Raw genomic sequence first — 18851 nt, forward strand, 5'->3', positions numbered from 1 at the left:
GTTCACGCGCTAATTGGCTTCGCACGCCAAACCCTCAATAGGGTGCCGCACAACCAACACAAGATGAGGATCACACAAGCCACGAGCAATCCACTAGAGTACCTTTTGGCACTTCGCCAGGGAAAGGTCAAGAACCCCTCACAATCATCACGATCGGAGTCGGAGACAATCACCACCCTTCGCTCGACGATCCTCGCTGCTCCAAGCCATCTAGGTGGCGGCAACCACCAAGAGTAACAAGCGAATCCTGCAGCGAAACACAAACACCAAGTGCCTCTAGATGCAAACACTCAAGCAATGCACTTGGATTCTCTCCCAATCTCATAAAGATGATGAATCAATGATGGAGATGAGTGGGAGGGCTTTGGCTAAACTCACAAGGTTGCTATGTCAATGAAAATAGTCACGAGAGTGAGCTTGAGCCGGCCATGGGGCTTAAATAGAAGCCCCCATGAAATAGAGCCATTGTACCCCTTCACTGGGCACAGCGCGGGGTGACCGGACGCTCCGATCATATTGACCGGACGCTGGACCTTAGCGTCCGGTCACGTGATGCACGCCACATGTCCCTCTCTTCAAATGCTATGGGCCCGATCTCAACGGTCAGAAGACGACCGGACGCAACAGCTAATAGTGACCGGACGTTGAACCCCCAGCGTCCGGTCGTTTCCAGTAAGGTTCCAGAAATGATTTTTCTCGACCGGACGCGTCCGGTCATGCTTGACCAGACACAACCAGTGTCCAATCACACGGTGTCTTCCTCTATGCTGCCACGTCAACATGACCGGACGTAGCCTTCCAGCGTCCGGTCGCTGAGCTACCCAGCGTCCGGTCATTTGACCGACGCCAGCGTCTTTGCTGTTACAACTGACTAGACGCGCTGGTCCCTCTGAGACTAGCATCCAGTTACTTTGTGACCAGCGAGACCAACTTCTTTTCGCCTCTATCTTCTTCACCCTTGCTCAAATGTGCCAACCACCAAGTGTATCACCTTGTGCACATGTGTTAGCATATTTTCACAAACATTTTTAAGGGTGTTAGTATTCCACTAGATCCTAAATGCATATACAATGAGTTAGAGCATCTAGTGGCACTTTGATAACCATATTTCGATACGAGTTTCACTCCTATTAATAGTACGGCTATCAAACCTAAATGTGATCATACTCTCTAAGTGTCTTGATCACCAAAACAAAAATGGCTCCTACACTTGATACCTTTGCCTTAAGCCTTTTTGTTTTTCTCTTTCTTCTTTTCATGTTCAAGCACTTGATCATCACCATGGCATTGCCATCATCATGTTATGATCTTCATTTGCTTCACCACTTGGAATGTGCTACCTATCTCATGATCACTTGATAAACTAGGTTAGCACTTAGGGTTTCATCAATTCACCAAAACCAAACTAGAGCTTTCACTTGTTAAAGAAGAAGAAAAATGATAAGGTGGTGGCCATCAAGGTGAACAAGCAAGCCAACAATGGGGTCAAATGCTTTTGGGTGCCAAAGAAAATCATTTCCAACATGAAGAGCACTAAGAAGGTTTGGATCCCGAAAGAGAAGTGAGAAGTCCAATGGACTGTGGGGAATTTGGAGACTTGGCAAAGTATGGGTGTATTTCATGGGGTGCATCATGATGGACAAAATCATTGCCAAGTGGGTTAGTGAATACTATGGACCCTAATTCCCCTTCCCATGTTAGGTAACTAGATTCAATTTCCTTCAAGTAGTATCAATTTGCATTTCCTACAAGTGGTTTTTCTTACAAATTGGTATCTTTAAGCATCTGGTTACTTTTCATGCCTATGTTTGCATTTCCATGCTTATATCTTTTGTCATGCATACCCTAGGTATATTTTATGGTAGGCTTGCTCGGTTCCATTCTTAACCCTTGCAGCAAACCTACATGGTTTAAAATTGTTTAGAAGCACGACACATAGCTTGTCTTTTGATTGTTCATCTAATATGTGCCAAAGTCCAAATTGTAGATAATTTCTCCCGAATATCATCTTCGAAAATAATTCTCACATTCATGAGATGTCATCTTTCAAGTGATATTATTGATTCTAAAATCAATGTGCATGACTCCTACAAGTATCCCACACTTGTGTGCACAAATTTAGGCGAAGGTTACTCTATAAGTTGGATGCTTTGAGACTAACATCTTTTCAAGCTTATCATGTGTGTAGTAGTCTCATTGCAAGGAAAATAGAGTCCTCGGAGTTAAGCATCATACTTCAAATATCCACCACCTATTGCAAGTGGTAGAAATCAAATTGGTTTCCACATGTGATATTTCTAAACCAATATCATCATGTTGATTTTATTTTGATATTTATGTGCTTTCTCCATGCATTATATAAATTAAATTCCCTTGAGCAATAATTTGCCAAATATGCATATGCCTTGCTTTCTACCATATGTATGCATATATTAAGGGGGAGCCTAGTCTATATAATGTGAGAGTCAAATTTTATGACCTATTCCACTCTACATACAAAGGATCACAAAGTTTGATCCTCCCTTGTGCTACTAATGTCTTCCTTTTTTTGGTGTTTGATTGCAAAGGGGGAGAATTTAGAGGACCAAAAGCAAGAATTATTTTGTAGAACCAAAAGCTAGATCATAATAATTTACAAGTGGTAATGGTCTACAAGTGGCAATGGTCCGAGAAAGGGAGGATAGTGGATTATGGATTAGTCTATGTAATAGGAAAATTTGTAGGAAGCAAGGCTTAAATCCATAATGCCACATGGGGACATTTGCAAGGGCAAGATAAGTTTTTATGTAATATCTTTTAGTCTTACAAGTAGTATCTTTTAGCATCATATAATCTTGCCCCTTGCATTGCATCCTAGCAAGTAGGTAGTTTTCAAATTTCAAAATTTTTATTATTTGCTTGCTTTGGTTGTATTGTCATCAATCACCAAAAAGGGGGAGATTGTAAGGAAAATGGACCCTTGGCCCATTTACTTTGGATTTTGGTGTTTGATGATCAACACAACCAAATTGGACTAATGAATTTGCAAGTGATTGTTTTGTAGTTCAATAGGATACAAGACGTGACTCGAACGAAGGCAACGTGATGATCCGATGATCAACACCATAAGAAAGACCTTAGAAGCACAAGACTCAAGATATCAAGCAAAGTCCAAATATGAAGATAGGAACCATGCCGTACGCAAGATCATAAAGAAACGAGCTCACAGAAGTGATCGGACGCTGGTAGCACAGTGACCGGACGCCCCAATCAAGAGGCTCGGCAGCAGCAGTGATCGGCCGCTAGACCGGACGCTGACGGCAGATCGACCGGACGCAGGACAACAGAGTCCGGTCGAGTACAGAAAGGTTCCAGGGCGGTGAAAATACGACCGGACACGTCCGGTGGCATGTGACCGGACGCTGGCAGCGTCCGATCAGTTGATCGTGGCTCTAACGGTCAGGACAACTGGACGCGTCCCGTCAGGACATGATCAGCGTCTGGTCAATAGTAGAAAAGCGGGATTTCATCCCCAACGGCTACTTTCTCAGTGGGGCTTATAAATACAACCCCCAACAGGCCAAATGATTAGAGTGGAGCTGAGGAAACATATCAAGGGTGTTGATACACCATTTTAGTGATCTCCACTTGCATAGTGCTTAGAGTTTCATTAGGTAATTAGCGTAGGTGCTTTGTGAAGTGTTTAGGTTGATTAGACCATCGCTTAAGCGCTTGCTCTAGGTTTAAGCCTAGTGTTTAGTGAGGTTTGCATACCTCTTACCACTCGGTGCTTGCGCGCACCATTGTTGTACATTAGAGGGGCTTGTAGTCTTACGAGATCACACCAACCGCGTTTGTGGTGTGGCCACCACCATGTACCGGAGGAAACAAGGCCCGCGGCGTTTCGGCCAGAAGCTTGATAGTGAAGACGGCGGGGAGCATTTGGGAGAGGCTTGCCGGAAGGCACGTCGGAGACCCACTTGCGCATGGGGAAGGCCCGAGGCTATCCACGGAGTTACCCGACTGGGAGCTTGGCCCTTGCGAGGGATTCCTTGCGAGGGGCTCCAACGAGGACTAGGGGGAAGCCTGCGTGCTTCTTGATACCTCGATAAAAATACCGGAGTCGTCGACGGGAGTTTGCATATCTCTACCTTGCTCTTTAGCTTTCATATTTATAATTATTGTATTACTCCTTTTGCGGTAGAGATAGCAATACACTAGCAAAATCGTAGTTGCACATTTAGATAGTTTATCTATTGCATAGGTTTTGCTAGGGTTAGAAAAAGAGGCCATAGTTTAGAATTAGATTTTTAAGTTGCCTAATTCACCCCCTCTTAGGTGTCACGGTCCCCTTCAGCCTCTGCAGGCTCTGCCCTAACAAGTAAAAGTGCGCGCGAGACGGGAAACCTCTGCTCGTCGTGTTGACAAAAATCAAGATGCGCGAGACGGAAAAACCCCGCTCGTCGTAGCGCACGAGACGGGAAACCCCCGCTTGTTGCGATGATAAAAAGGCAAGATGCGCGAGACGGGAAAACCCCACTCGTCACCATGAAGACCGCGCGAGACGGGGAAACCCCGCTCGTCGCAGCGCACGAGACGCGAAACCCCCGCTTGTTGCAATGACAAAACTCAAGATGCACAAGACTGGAAATCTCCGCTCGTCGCAATGAAGACCGCGTGAGACGGGAAAACCCCGCTCGTCGCAGCGCATGAGACAAAAACCCCGCTCATCGCAGCACGCGAGATGGAAAACCCTGCTCGTCGTGATGACGAAAACAAAATCAAGACACGTGAGACGGGAACGCGAGACAAAAGAATGCGCGAGACGGGAACGCACCGCTCGTGACAACAAATGCGCGAGACGGGAACGCCCCGCTCGTTGCGATGACGATGATCACGCTGTATGAGTTAAAAGAAGTCTCACGGTTATATACGTGTGCGCCTAGTTCTCAACTCCATGCATGGCCGTGACATCCAGCCGGCATACTCAATACTTTATTAATGGCGAGCTTCAGAACTTCAGATACTGGAGAATACCCGTGCGTTGCCGTCGGAATTCCAGATAATTTAAAAAAATTAGATTATTTATATTTATAGTTATATGAATGAAGGAGAATACCCCGCGCGTTGCTGCAGGGATTTCAGATAATTTAAAAAGAAATTAGACTATTTATATTTATAGTTATATGAATGAAACTATCTTAAATTAATTTTGGTAAATGGTTTGACATATCGATGTGGATAGCTAAATGCATGTTAGTAGATGAAGAGAAAGCTATCATAATTACATGTACTAGTTGTCTATAATTGTAAGTTCTAGTGGATTGTTGATATGGATAGTTGCATGTTGAGAGAAAACTCTAGTGGGATTTAGCTTTATAAGAGTATAGGATTCTGGTGTTCGTTTTCACTATTGTGCAATGCTGGAAGGCTATTATTTAGCTAGCAAGCATCGTCTAAATGCTATGTCATGCTGCAAGTCACGGCATATAATTTATCATTTGTCTAGTACTGACGAGGCTAGACGAAACTATGGCCAAGTGCCGACGAGGGGAGGTCACTATTCCATCTACACGTCTCAATTAACGGGATCGGACACTTCGTTGCCGGGCACCGACGAGGCAAAGGCAACTCACACAAGTCCGTGTTAATGAAGGCTGGCGTACATGACTGGGCACCGACGAGGCGAAAGTCATCCCCTTCATCAACAACATATTCCATTTACTCCGATGTGGCGATGGCGATGTCACGACCGAGCTTCGGCGACATAAAGCCACCCATATTACATTACGCCATATATCGCATATGGCTGACAATGAGCAATCGAATATTTGACGACCATAAAGCGCGGCTTAATCGGAGGTTTTCTGCAAGCTCATCTTGCGGATGTAATTAACCGGACACGCCCAACAGGTCCCGGGAATTAGCAAACTACGCAATTTTCTACAAGTCAGACATCTCCTTAAGCATGACGCTGAAGACGGAAGAAGACATTTTTGCCGTTGATCATGTATTTTGTATATTCAAGAAAGAATTAATGAAATATGTGATTCTCGAACGTGTGCCTGTATCTCCCTTGCATATATTATTTTTATTATATGTCTTGGTTCGGTTTTTGACCAAACAGAAGGTAGAGACGACCTTCATCAAGTTCTCACCATCCCGAAGTCCCAATCATTACTAGGGATTGAACTAGGAGAGCTCATTATCCCTTGCATTTGTTGGATCGGAGATGAGAAGCAAGAAGTTCTAAAATGACCTCAACCTTGGTCACTATCACTCCTCTTAACTAGGATTTGGTGAGTTCTTCTAGAATCAACATGGAACCCTAGAGGCCAACTTAAACGGCTTACCGTTGTCCCTATTTATGTCTGTGTTGTATCTAAAGTCAATCTATCTCCTCCATGCATAAGCAATGAACTTCTTATGCATCCTGATTCCTTATACACCATTGCATTCATATACAAATCAAAGCAACTGACGAGGGACCGTTGAGCACGACCCTGAGTTTTATTGCCGATCCTGACTCCTGAGTTCATTGAACCTCAAGTCGAGCACCAAGGTAGGCCCCTATGCATTCTCTCCTTTTGCTAATGCATAATTGAATATATACTACTTATGCATGGCATGCATACTAAAGTTTATGACTAGGTCCCATAATGCACCTAGGTCAGCCTAAGTCCTTACTCACTCTCATACCTTAGAGTACGTCATGATTGTATATAGACGGTAACATATGCTTATTCACTTAGAATGTATAGAAGTCGAGTAGGTGATGGGTTTCTCACTGCTCGTACGAGATAGAAATTACTTGACTAGCTAATGAACATTAGGAAGAAGCAAGATCTAAAGCACGACAAAGGTAATGAATATGTGCGGGGTTTGGCGATGGGTAGGGCAATGTAGAGATGGTGTCTCTCGGTTTTTTTTACCGGTTTGACGGTACCGGCCTGTGATCTTTTAAGTAAATGAAGCAGGTATAATCTCTAATTCGGTTTTTCAATGGTTAAATCACCTGTTCAGTTACGTTCAATTCCTATACTAACTATAGTTGAGTGTGGTGGTGTATGAACTTCCACATTTGTTATTTTCAGTTTTGTTGTCTCTAGGATGAAAACCGATCGGAAACAAGCCAAAGAGGTCTAAGTTATTTTTATGTAATATTTTTTTTTTCATGGAAACGAAATCGACAATGATATTGCTGGAAACATATACTTTGAACCAGTATTAGGATATTGCGATATAGACCGATAATCGAAAATGTATAGTAAAAATATGTAATACGACATCATATATATATAGGAATGATAAGTCAAGTAGTCTTCAAACATGCTTTACTGTTTTTTAACTAACACAAGCATACTTTACTGCTCATGCAAGTTCACACACACATGTAAACTGATGAGGTTCAAATAACACAAAATTGCTGAAGTGTGGGATATAGGAAAAAACGGTATAATATATATCGTCGGGGATTTTTGGCTAAAAAAAGCGACAAGTCACTAAAACGGTCAGGTAGAAACTACTATCATTTCTATATTTGCAGTTTCCATCTCCATTTGCCCTACAAAAAACGATAAACCCTCGGAAACAAGCCACATCAATCGATTTGTTCCATTTCGGTTTTCAATTGAGCTAGAGGTATTATGATCCCTGCAATTTGTGCAACAGTGATCCAGAGCTCTTTGTATCATCATCTGCCAACTTTTGTTTGCACATGCCCAGCATATATCGACAATGTTATAGTACATTTTGCGATATTTTATATTGACGAGCTCATATATTGACGACATTATATATTGACAAATTAAACTATTGACGACATTATATATTGACGAGCTTGCAGAGTGGGAGCAGTTGAAGTGAGCAGGAAAACGAAAACAGAGACGGCAGTCCGTGACTGAAGACTTGCAATTGCAGCCAACCAATATCAGACGAGCAGCCTGCGTGTCTGCAGGTCTATCGGCTCGACGGCGAGGCAGAGGCGAGATGGCGTCGTCGTCCAAGAAGGTCTGCGTGGTGGGCGCCGGCGTCTCAGGGCTGGTATCCGCCCGCGAGCTCCTCCGCGAGGGTCACGACGTGACAGTCATGGAGCAGAGCAGCGGCGTGGCCGGCGTGCACAGCAGCGTATACGCCTCTCTCCGGCTCAACACGCCCAGGGAGAGTATGGGCTTCTCCGACTTTCCCTTCGTCTACCCCAGCACCGACGACGACGGCACCTGCGGCGACGCCCGGCGGTACCCGGGGCACGCCGAGTTCCTGAGGTACATCAGGGGCTTCTGCGACGCGTTCGGGCTCGTGGACGCCGTCAGGTTCAACACCAAGGTCCTCCACGTCGGCCTGTTGGCGCCGCGCGGCCACGATGACGACGGCGGCACGCGGTGGACGGTGAGGTGCTCGTCGAGACACGGTGACTGTGAGGGCGAGGTGGTCACCACGGAGGAGACATTCGACGCTGTTGTTGACGCTGTCGGCCAATTCACCCAGCCAAGGATCCCTACAATCAAAGGTAGGTTCTGAACAATCATTACATGTCAAGAAGTACACTAATTGAGATCTGAATTTGTGTTCTTGGTCAACTGAGGTGCTACTGCTGGTCTGCTGCTAGTATAGGCATGGAGAAGTGGAGCATAAGGCTGTTGGAACCGGTGGTGACCACCGAGCTCACGATCTTGGAGCTGGCTTACAGCCGGCCTGGCTCGTTACCACGAGCCTACGCTCTCATAGGTCTCAGGTCCACTGGAGCTACAACATATAAGGTCTTTGGGCCTTACTCAACCCAAAAGACTAGCCTGATAGGTGAGGGTTCTCCCGCCTTATATGTTGTGCTCCCCCACTATCGCTACACGATGTGGGACTAAACCCCAACAATCTCCCCCTTAGTCATACATCGGGGTGCCCCCGCCATATGTGTGACGCTCGAGATTTTTTTTATTGGGTTTAGCTTTTTTGACCATGGGCTCCGATACCAATTGTTGGAGCCGACAGTGGTCGTCGAGCTCTTGATCGGCGCCGGCGAGCCCTAGAACACACACGAGAAAGTAGAACGCACGCGAGAGGTGGAGAGCAGTGATCGGGAACACGAATGGACACAGACTCATTTACTGCGTACGGGCGCAGCCCCCTTCTGTTGCCGTTTTCATTTATATATGCATGTTCTATACATGAGCCTGAGGCTCTCCACACCCACCACGACGCAGTCACTGCACGGTGCGCCCTTATCTTCGGAACGCCCGTGCGACATGCACGGTCGACAACGTCGTGGCGAGAACAAGTCAAGCAGGGAGCGGTCATGGTGCGATCCACGCATATCTCCAGATCGCCCACGATATCTACCCTCTGAACACAAACGTGCAACTAACTAATGCAGCTAGTAAAAGCAAATAAAACATCGACTGGATTACAAGATAACAAATCACCCCCTTAATCCCGTCGAACGTTGATGACACCAATCCTCCCACGCAACTCGATGAACCTGACTCTGAGCAGTGCTTTCGTCAGGATATCAGCCAATTGATGTTCAGTGCTCACGTGCTCTACATCCACATCTTCCTTGCCGACACACTCACGGATGAAATGATAGCGAGTGTCAATGTGTTTGCTCCTTTCATGATAAACAGGATTTTTGCTCAACTCGATTGCTGACTTGTTATCAATCAGCATCTTGAACTTCTGAACTTCACCTGTCAAATCTGCCACTAGACGGCTGAGCCAAACACCCTGACAAGCACCAGCTGCTGCAGCCATGTATTCAGCTTCACAGGATGATAGAGCCACTGACTTTTGTTTCTGGGAGTTCCATGTCACCAAATTTGGTCCAAGGAAGAACATCATGCCTGTGGTGCTTCTTCGATGGACAAAGTCACCCCCATGATCACTATCTGTATAGCCCAAAAGCTTCAGACCTGCATTCTTCCCTGACACATACTTGCAGCCGTAGTCAAGGGTACCTAAGATGTACCTCACTATCCTCTTAACTGCTGCCCAATGCTCACTGGTGGGTGCCTCCATGAATCTGCTTGCCAAACCCATTGCATATGCTATATCTGGCCAAGTATTCACCAAGTACCTCAAACTGCCAATTATGCTCCTGTACATGGTCACATTCATTTCAGTTCCTTTGAGGCCACTCACCAGCTTTACACGCTGTTCCATTGGAGTATCAGTTGGATTGCAACCCTTCATCCCACACTGTTCCACTATCTTGGAAGCATAAGCACTCTGGCACAATGTTATCTCACCAGGCTTCTACTGCACTTCCATTCCCAAGTAGTAACTCAACAGTCCCAGATCACTCATACTGAACAAGTTCATCATTTGTTGCTTGAATTTTTTGATTTCCTAACTGTTTGGTCCATAGATGATAAGGTCATCCACATAAACCCCAACTAGCAGAAAATAATTTCCTTCTGCTCTTCTGTATACAGCATTCTCAACATCACTTCTCTGAAAACCAAGTCCCCTTAACTCAGCATCAAGTTTGGTGTTCTAGGCCCTTGGTGCCTATTTAAGGCCATACAATGCCTTTTTCAATTTTAGGGCTCTGCCAGCAAATCTTGGATCACTAAACCTAGGTGGTTGTTGCACATAGACATCTTCTTGTAGCTCTCCATTTAGAAATGCTGACTTCACATCCATGTGGTGTACTTCCCACTGACCATCAGCAGCTAGAGCTAAAAGAAGCCTCATTGTCTCCAATCTTGCTACTGGAGCAAAAACCTCATCAAAGTCCACCCCATTGAGTTTGTGCATATCCCTTGACCACTAGTCTAGCTTTGTGCTTGACTATGTTACCTGCAGGATCCCTTTTCACTTTGAATACCCATTTGAGGCCAATAGCCTTTTGCCCCTTAGGCAGATCAGACATTTCCCATGTCTGGTTTTCATGTATTGCCTGCAGTTCTGCCTGCATAGCATTTCTCCAGCACTCCTCCTCTAGTGCTTCATCAATACTTGTGGGCTCATCTGCAGCCAGTAGGCACACTCCACTGTACTCAAAATTTTGAATAATATTAGTACTGTCAAGAAGATCCACCATTGATCTGAATCTCTGTGGTGGTGTTTCTGAACCTCCACTGGAACTAGATCCTGCACCTCCTGACACTGCACTGCCTTGATTTGGTGTGCCATAGTGACCAGAGATCGACACACTATTCCCATGTGTGTGTGGTAATGATTGAGCCACTGAGCTGCCAGTTCCCCCACTATAATCAGTAGTCTGTTGCTCTGTCTGTGCTGCTGTCGGACCAGCTATAGTAGGCTGAAAGTAGTTAACTGTGAAAGTTTCAGCTTCGCCTGCAATGTCCACTTGATCACTCCATCTCCAGGCTCAATTCTCCTGAAATATAACATCTCTGCTGACTACCAATTTCTTCTGTTCTGGATCATATAGCCGATAACCCTTGGTTCCAGGCTCATACCCCAAGAACACCATTTGCTTTGATCTGTCAGAGAGCTTGTTGGTTCCAGGACCAATCAGCTTTACATGTGCAGTGCAGCCAAAGGTTCTCAAGTGATCAACTCTCGGTTTCTTGCCATGCCAGGCCTCAAAAGGAGTTTTGTTACTTAAACTTTTTGTCGGAGCTCGGTTTAGCACATAAACAGCAGTAACCACTGCTTCTCCCCAAAATTCAGGTGGTACTCTCATGCACTTCATCATGCATCTAGCCATCTCAACCACAGTTTGATTTTGACGCTTAACAACCCCATTCTGCTGAGGGGTGTAAGGGGTTGTTGTATAATGCTTGATGCCAGCATCATTGTAAAACACTGAGAACAGATGGGAGTTAAACTCTCCCCCCTATCTATTCTTAGTGCTTTCAATCTTCCATCTTGATCTACTTCAGCTCTCTCTTTCACCTTCTTTAGATAGGCTAGTGCTTGATCTGTGGTCTTCAAAATTTCAACCCACATGTATCTACTATAATCATCCACCACTAGCAGAAAATAGGAGCAACCCCCACAGTGGGTGGAATGATTTGCCCACAGAGATTTGCATGAAACAGGTCAAGTGCCTTCTCAGCCCTGAAAGTCGATGACCGTGGGAAGGGTGCCCTATGTTGCTTGCCAAGAGTGCAGCTATCACAGACTTGTTCAACATGATCCACCGTGGGCATGCCACTCACCATCTTCTTTCTGCCCAAATCACGTAGGGCTCTGAAATTCAAATGACCAAATCGAGCATGCCACTGCCATGCCTCCTCTGACACACTGGACAAGAAACAAACAGGTGGCACTACTGCAAACTTTATAGTGTATAGACGATTAGCAGTATGAGAAGCACTGATCAGCAACTTGCACTCCCTATCAAACACCTTCAAAAACCCATCCTTCAATCGAACATCACATCCCCCTTCCTCGAGCTATCCCAGACTCACTATATTGCTCTTCAACTTGGGAATGTAATATACATCAGAGAGTACCTTATGCTCATGTTGTCGTCCCTCGATCACCATGGCCCCGATGCCGCGGATCTCCACACATGAGCCATCACCAAAGCGTACCGAGCCGCGCACTCCGTCGTAGAGGTAGGAGAGCGCCGACCGGGTGCTCGTCATGTGGTTGCTGGCGCCCGTGTCCAGCACCCACGTGTCATCATCGCAGATCATCGGCACGACGTTCTTCTCGGCGAGATGCACGAACGCCCTTGGTTCGCGCACTGCACTGCCTGACACCGTCGCCATGAACAACATCGGTTGTTCTGTATCCGCCACAGCAACGTTTGTCACCTCCTTCTCCTCTTTTCTCTCCCTCTTCGGCCGTTTATAGTCTTGTGCCCAGTGGCCATAGATGCCATAGTTTCGACACCGACCTTTGCGCCGGGGAGTGCCTTCTGAGGTGAGTTTGACGCCGGCGCTTCCACTGGATCCGCCTGCATCAGATCGTGGCTTCCCTTTGGATTGACCACCACCGCCGCCGCCATCCTTGGACGAACCAGATTGGAAGAGATGTTTGTGCTTCGCTATCCAGTCCTCCTCGGCTAGTAGAAGCCGCCTGGCCTTGTCGTTGATCTGATCTACCTTGGCTGCTGAATCCTCCATACGATCTTCAGCAGCGCGAAGGCGCCCCACCACTTCCTCAATGGTGAGGGTCTTCATATCACAAAACATCTCAATTGAAACCACAACTTGACTGAGTCGTGATGGCACGACGCGCAGGAACTTCTTCACCACACGGGCATCATCCACCGTCTCCCCGAGGGTCTTGAGATTGGCCACGAGACCATTGATCCTCATGCCGAATTCGTCGATCGTCTCCCCTTCTTTGAAGCTGATTTCTCAAATTCTTTTAGCAGCTTCTGGGCATTGACATCTTTCACTCGATCAGCACCGAGCCTCATAGTCTTCACCAACTCCCACGCCTCCTTGACGGTGTTCTTGCTCCCCAACGTCGCCCACATCTCCTTCGGCACCGAACGCAACAGCGCACTCATTGCCTGACGATCTTGTGCGCGCTTCACGTTTGTGCCTGGCTCAATCACTTCCCAGATCTCCAAGGCCTCATAGTTTACCTACATCAACATTGCCCACTCGGTATAGTTTGTGCGGGTCAAAATAGGCCACATCAAGGAACTCTCTCGGACGCCGCCTTGAACACTTGGTCTGTCACCCATCTTCTTCTCCGCCGATCGCCTGTCCCACGCCTTGTGCTTCTTCAACGCCGGCGACTGTGGCGGACTCACCGACCCACTATAGAATGGATCGTGCTTTGATACCAATTGTTGGAACCGGTGGTGACCACCGAGTTCACGATCTTGACGCTTGAGATTTTTTTATCGGGTTTAGCTTTTTTTACCATGGGCTCTGATACCAATTGTTGGAACCGGTGGTGACCATCGAGTTCACGATCTTAGAGTTGGCTTATAGCCGGCCCGACTCGTTACCACGAGCCTGCGCTTCCACAAGTCCCAGGTCCACCGGAGCTACAATATATAAGGTCTTTGGTCCTTACTCAACCCAAAAGACTAGCCTGATAGGTAAGGGTTCTCCCGCCTTATATGTTGTGCCCCCCCACCATCGCTACACGATGTGGAACTAAACCCCAACAAAGACAGCTGCACTCCCACTCATACCGGCCCCGGACTCGTTCAAGCACCAAGTGGTGGTGGTCGTCGGATGCATGCCAATCGAGCGGCATGGACATCGCGCTGGACCTCTACACGGTGGCGAGAGAGGGGCACATCAGCGTCAAGTCCGTGGACGACGGCGGCGCCATCTTCCCCGGCATGAGGAAAGCTGTGTCCAGGCACGACAACCTGCACCTGCACCTCCAGATCGAGTGCTTGTGCGAGGATGGGCAGGTAACATTCGCCGGCGGCTCCTGTGTCTTCGCCGACTCCATCATCTACTGCACTGGGTACGACTACTCGTTCCCGTTCCTAGACACGGGAGGTCTGGTCACCGTCGACGACAACCGCGTCGGCCAGCTGTACGAGCACACGGTCGCTGTCCTTCGTGGGCATACCCAAGAGGGTGGTGGTGCCGCGGTTCTACGAGACGCAGGCGAGGTGGGTGGCGCAGGTGCTGTCTGGCCGGAGGACGCTGCCGTCGTCGGAGGAGATGATGCGCTCGGCCGAGGAGTACCACCGCGCCAGGGAGATGGCCGGCATGCCCAAGCGCCTGACGCATGAATTCTTCGACGACTATGACTGCTGCGACGAGTTCGGGGAGAAGCACTGCAGGTTCCCGCCGCTGGTGAGCTGGAAGAAGGAGCTCCGGTGGTCGTCCATCGCAAGACAAAGGGGTGATGGCTCGGAGACCTTCCGCGACGTCTACCACGACAGTGACTTGGTTCGGGAGGGCTTGCAGGCACAGGGCTGGCCGGCTGGCTCACAGCAACACAAGTAGCAGAAAATGTAATGCGAATACGATAGGGTTTGTTTTAGAAGTAATCTTTAATCTACGTGGTGAGAAAATAGCTTTTTTCGGAAAGAAAGGACTCGAAGCCATTTTTTTTTCTAGTGAATAGTAGAGGACCTGAAGTTATTCTCCTCAAATGCTCCGGCTCCTTTGGAGGAGCACTCGAAGAGAAGGCCAGCCAAAAAGTATGGAGTGGTTTTGAAGACGATTTTGTATTTTTTTCTATTTAATAAAAAAGATGGTAAATACCTTTTCTAAACTCTCAGATGTTTTATACATTATTTTTACTACATATATAGAGAAGCCAAAACTTCTTATAATTTTAAATAGAGGGAGTACTTGATAACATATTTATACCATATAATTTATCTGTAAGCTCCAAAAAAATCAAAGAAAAATCTTAGAGATAGATTGAGAAATGAAGAGTTCAAATAAAATAATTAGAACTCATGAGTATATCTGTACAAGCTAAAAAGTAGATTTAGCTCCAGGAAAATAAGAAAATATGCAACAAAAATCGAGAAAATCTCCGGAACGTTATAAACTAATGTATAAACGTGTTTTTTTTTACCAAACAGTTTTTTTTTCAAAATAGTTCGGCAAAAATACATTAATGCAACACATTAATGTTGAATGCAATCATACTAGTTGGCTCTTATGTGTTTTCATGGTGTAAACTTTACAAACTTGCTTAGGACCTGTTTGGCAAGCTTCATGAGCTGTTTTTTTTTTGTCAAACACCCTTTTTCAAAACATTTCAATGGCGAAGCTCTTTTTTATGCTCTTACAAAGGAATAGAGAGAGGTGAAGGTGAAAAAGTAGGTTTTCGTTGCTCTCTCCCTTATTTCCCTCTCTTAGCCATGCATGAAGCTGTTAAAGAAGCTATTTTGCAAAATAGTTTTTGCAAACCAAGAAATCTGATCATGAAGCTGTTTTTCCAAAAAAAATTGCTTAACCGGTGGAGCTAAGCTGTGCCAAACAGGGCCTTATACATCAATGAGAATGTTTTAGAAAATTTCTAGATTTTTTGAATATCTTGCCATTTTTCTAGAGGTAAATCTATTTTTTAAAGTTTCTAGAGATATGTTCGCAATCTCTGAACATTTTATTTGGATTTATCTTATCCCAATATCTATCTATAGGTTTTTAGAAGCTTATAAAGATGTATTCCGTGGTTTAAAAACAAAGTATTTATCGGTCTTTTAAGTAAAAAAAAAACAAAATCACTTCAAAGAGACGAGGAGGTAATTTCAACATTTTTAAAAGTTTAAGAGGTAAGATGTCTAATTTTAGAATTTAAAGGAGAAAACCGGACTTCGACCATTTTTGAGGGTGCCCAAATAGACTTCTCCCATACATGCGTGACCCTGCATGATCTATATTGGGCTGAATCCCATTGAAATCCTTAGCCGAAATCCTCTACTGCCTTTATCCAATTCAGTCCAGCTCCTTTCACGATCGGCCAAGCCCATATATTTTAATTATCCTTTTATATTTTTTTGGAGCTCCTAGCGCGTGGACATCTGATAGAATATCAATTCGTTGGACAGCACCGTGGCCGCAAGTCCAGCGAACAGCCCATCCACGCAGCTCCCGCGCCCCATCCCCCCGATCCGCCTCACCCATTGTCGTTCGCCCCCAGCTACACCCGCAAGGTCCCATATCCCCGTCACGCCCGCGTCACCCATGACATCCCGTCCCCGCCGCTCTCGCATCCGTGGCCTCCATCTTCGCCATCGGCCCATACACCAGGGAGCCGCAGTAGCCGGCCTTCTCCGTGTCCGCGGGCCTCACCGAGGCATCTAGGGTGCCTCTCACACATACACTGAAACAACCCCAATTTCCGCGAAGGAAAATCCACAGAGTTGAAGTGTAATAAGACCGTGGTAGATCATATTACCCAAATTTCAGTCGAATATCACATCCATACAACGATAATATCAGAGTACAAATAGCGCGGAATTATATAAATTATTACATCGCCGCATTGGCGGAATCAAAAGTAGCATTCATTCAGAACAGCTTGATGATCAGATCGCCAAACTCGAGCGTTGGCACGAACCCCTCAACCGTCAAACTCCTCGGAGCTATACTCCTCAGCATAACCTGTATGCCAAAATTTATCAGTACGATTTGTACTGGCCACTCCCAACCCTATGAGCATTGCTTTGTGGAGATCGGATGCAAGTTTGATATAGTCAAAAGGAACCTATAAGGCTGGGGTTTCCCATGTATTTTAGCATATCAAGTATATAACAGTATAGTCAAGTTTTAACACCATTCCCACACCTATTCCACCCATTCCCATTCCAGAGCCAGGTTTCGATCCTGGGATCGATATTCCACCATCTCCACACCATCACCATACCATAACCATACCATCGCTCAGTCGACAGGCCAACTCCCTCTTGGCACTATCTCAAGGCCCGTAGCCCCTGGCTACGACCGAATACTCACTCACAGGAGGAGAAAAGAAGGACTCATCTCACTATCTAGTTTAAGCGAAACCCAGGAAAGGTCCATAGCCGACAAATTGGCACATGTATCGATCGATCAACCATACACTCTGCAGAGGTTTTACATAACCACAAGATCCGCCTTCCTCGCTGACCATCGTCAACTGGGCTGATTCCGGCCGCTTGCTAGCCTAGGATAATGCCACTCTACCATTCAGCCCTGGTACACCCCAAGTCTAATCTGGGGTGGCTAAAACTGTGAGTCATGAGCCGGGTCCACAAGGTCTCCATGAAGTCTCGGAAGGGTGTGGGGGAAATCCTCCACGCCCCGTACCTCCTTACACTGTCCGCTATCAACCTAGCAGTAGTGGCAATATCCTACCAAGTAGTCCGGCCGTCCCGCACCATATAGGGCGAGTGGTACGTAAGGCTTCCCGGTGAATCTGAGTACTAGTAAGTCCTTAGGGGTGACCAAGCCAGAATGTCTTCATCAGGGTTTCCATTTATCGTGCCACCATAGCACCTCCATCCCAGGCTCCTCCCATCATAGGTTCACACCCAGGACCACCTCATATACCATTTATCCACCACAGGTATCCATTCCAAGGGTGCCCAAGTAGCACCACACGGCATGACTTGCCCTAGGCTCGTCGTATACTCCAACTTGGTCGACACAACCCTCACCCTCCACACACCCAAGTCACACATGCAGCACTCTCCCCGTAGTCTAGAATACACCACGCATTAATATAGTATAAGCATAGTAGAAGTACAAGCAAATAAAATATAGTAGTAAGCGTGTGTCTAACCTAATAGCAGGGTATGTAGGGGTAAGGTTGCGTCAAGGTAAAGGCCATCAAGAAAGCATACTACCATGTAAGTCCTATCAAAGTATGATTATAACAGTAAAGTAAAGCAATAGCAGTTCTACATTAGCCATGCGTAATAGGTGCTACGAGATTGGGTGGGATGTGGCACCTTCAGTGTAGTCGTCTCCGTACTCCTCACAGTACTCATGATCCTTGTCCGTCAGGTTCTCCTCCGAGTCTGCAAACGATCGTATTATAGTCGCGTTAGCGACGTCTATAGAATAGCACATAGAAGTAATGAAAATTCAAAAGAGCCAAATGCACTCAAACATGGGTTCATTGCGTAGAGCTTGATTTTAGATGAATTTTGGTCCTAATTTCGTATTTTTCTGAGGTCATATGAATTAGTTATGAATTTCCGAAGTTTAAATCATTTCTGAAAATGGAAAAGGCTGAATTAATCCTGGGCTGACACGCGTCACGCTGTGGTTGGTCCACGTGGCTTGCTGATGTCCGCATGACATCAGCATGACATTGGCATCATGGTTCCGAGCTGACAGGTGGGGCCCAGCTGATGTCAGCATGACGTCATCAACGTCATCCACACCGACAGGTGGGGCCAGAGACCATTGGGTCACTGACAGGTGGGCCCGGTCAAAGTCAACGGCGAGTCAATGGTCAATGGTCTTCGGTCAATGGTCAGGGTCACTGACGTGTGGGTCCAGGGCTACTGACGTCAGCAGCTGATG

General features: G+C 46.4%; 1 pseudogene; it reads left to right on the forward strand.

The window, feature by feature from the left end:
• The first annotated feature begins 7968 nt into the window (after nt 1-7968).
• Nucleotides 7969-14825, forward strand: LOC136543093 (flavin-containing monooxygenase FMO GS-OX-like 8; annotated as a pseudogene).
• Nucleotides 14826-18851: the final 4026 nt, after the last annotated feature.

This window comes from Miscanthus floridulus, chromosome 3 (genome assembly GCF_019320115.1).
Source record: "Miscanthus floridulus cultivar M001 chromosome 3, ASM1932011v1, whole genome shotgun sequence".
Lineage (NCBI taxonomy): Eukaryota > Viridiplantae > Streptophyta > Magnoliopsida > Poales > Poaceae > Miscanthus > Miscanthus floridulus.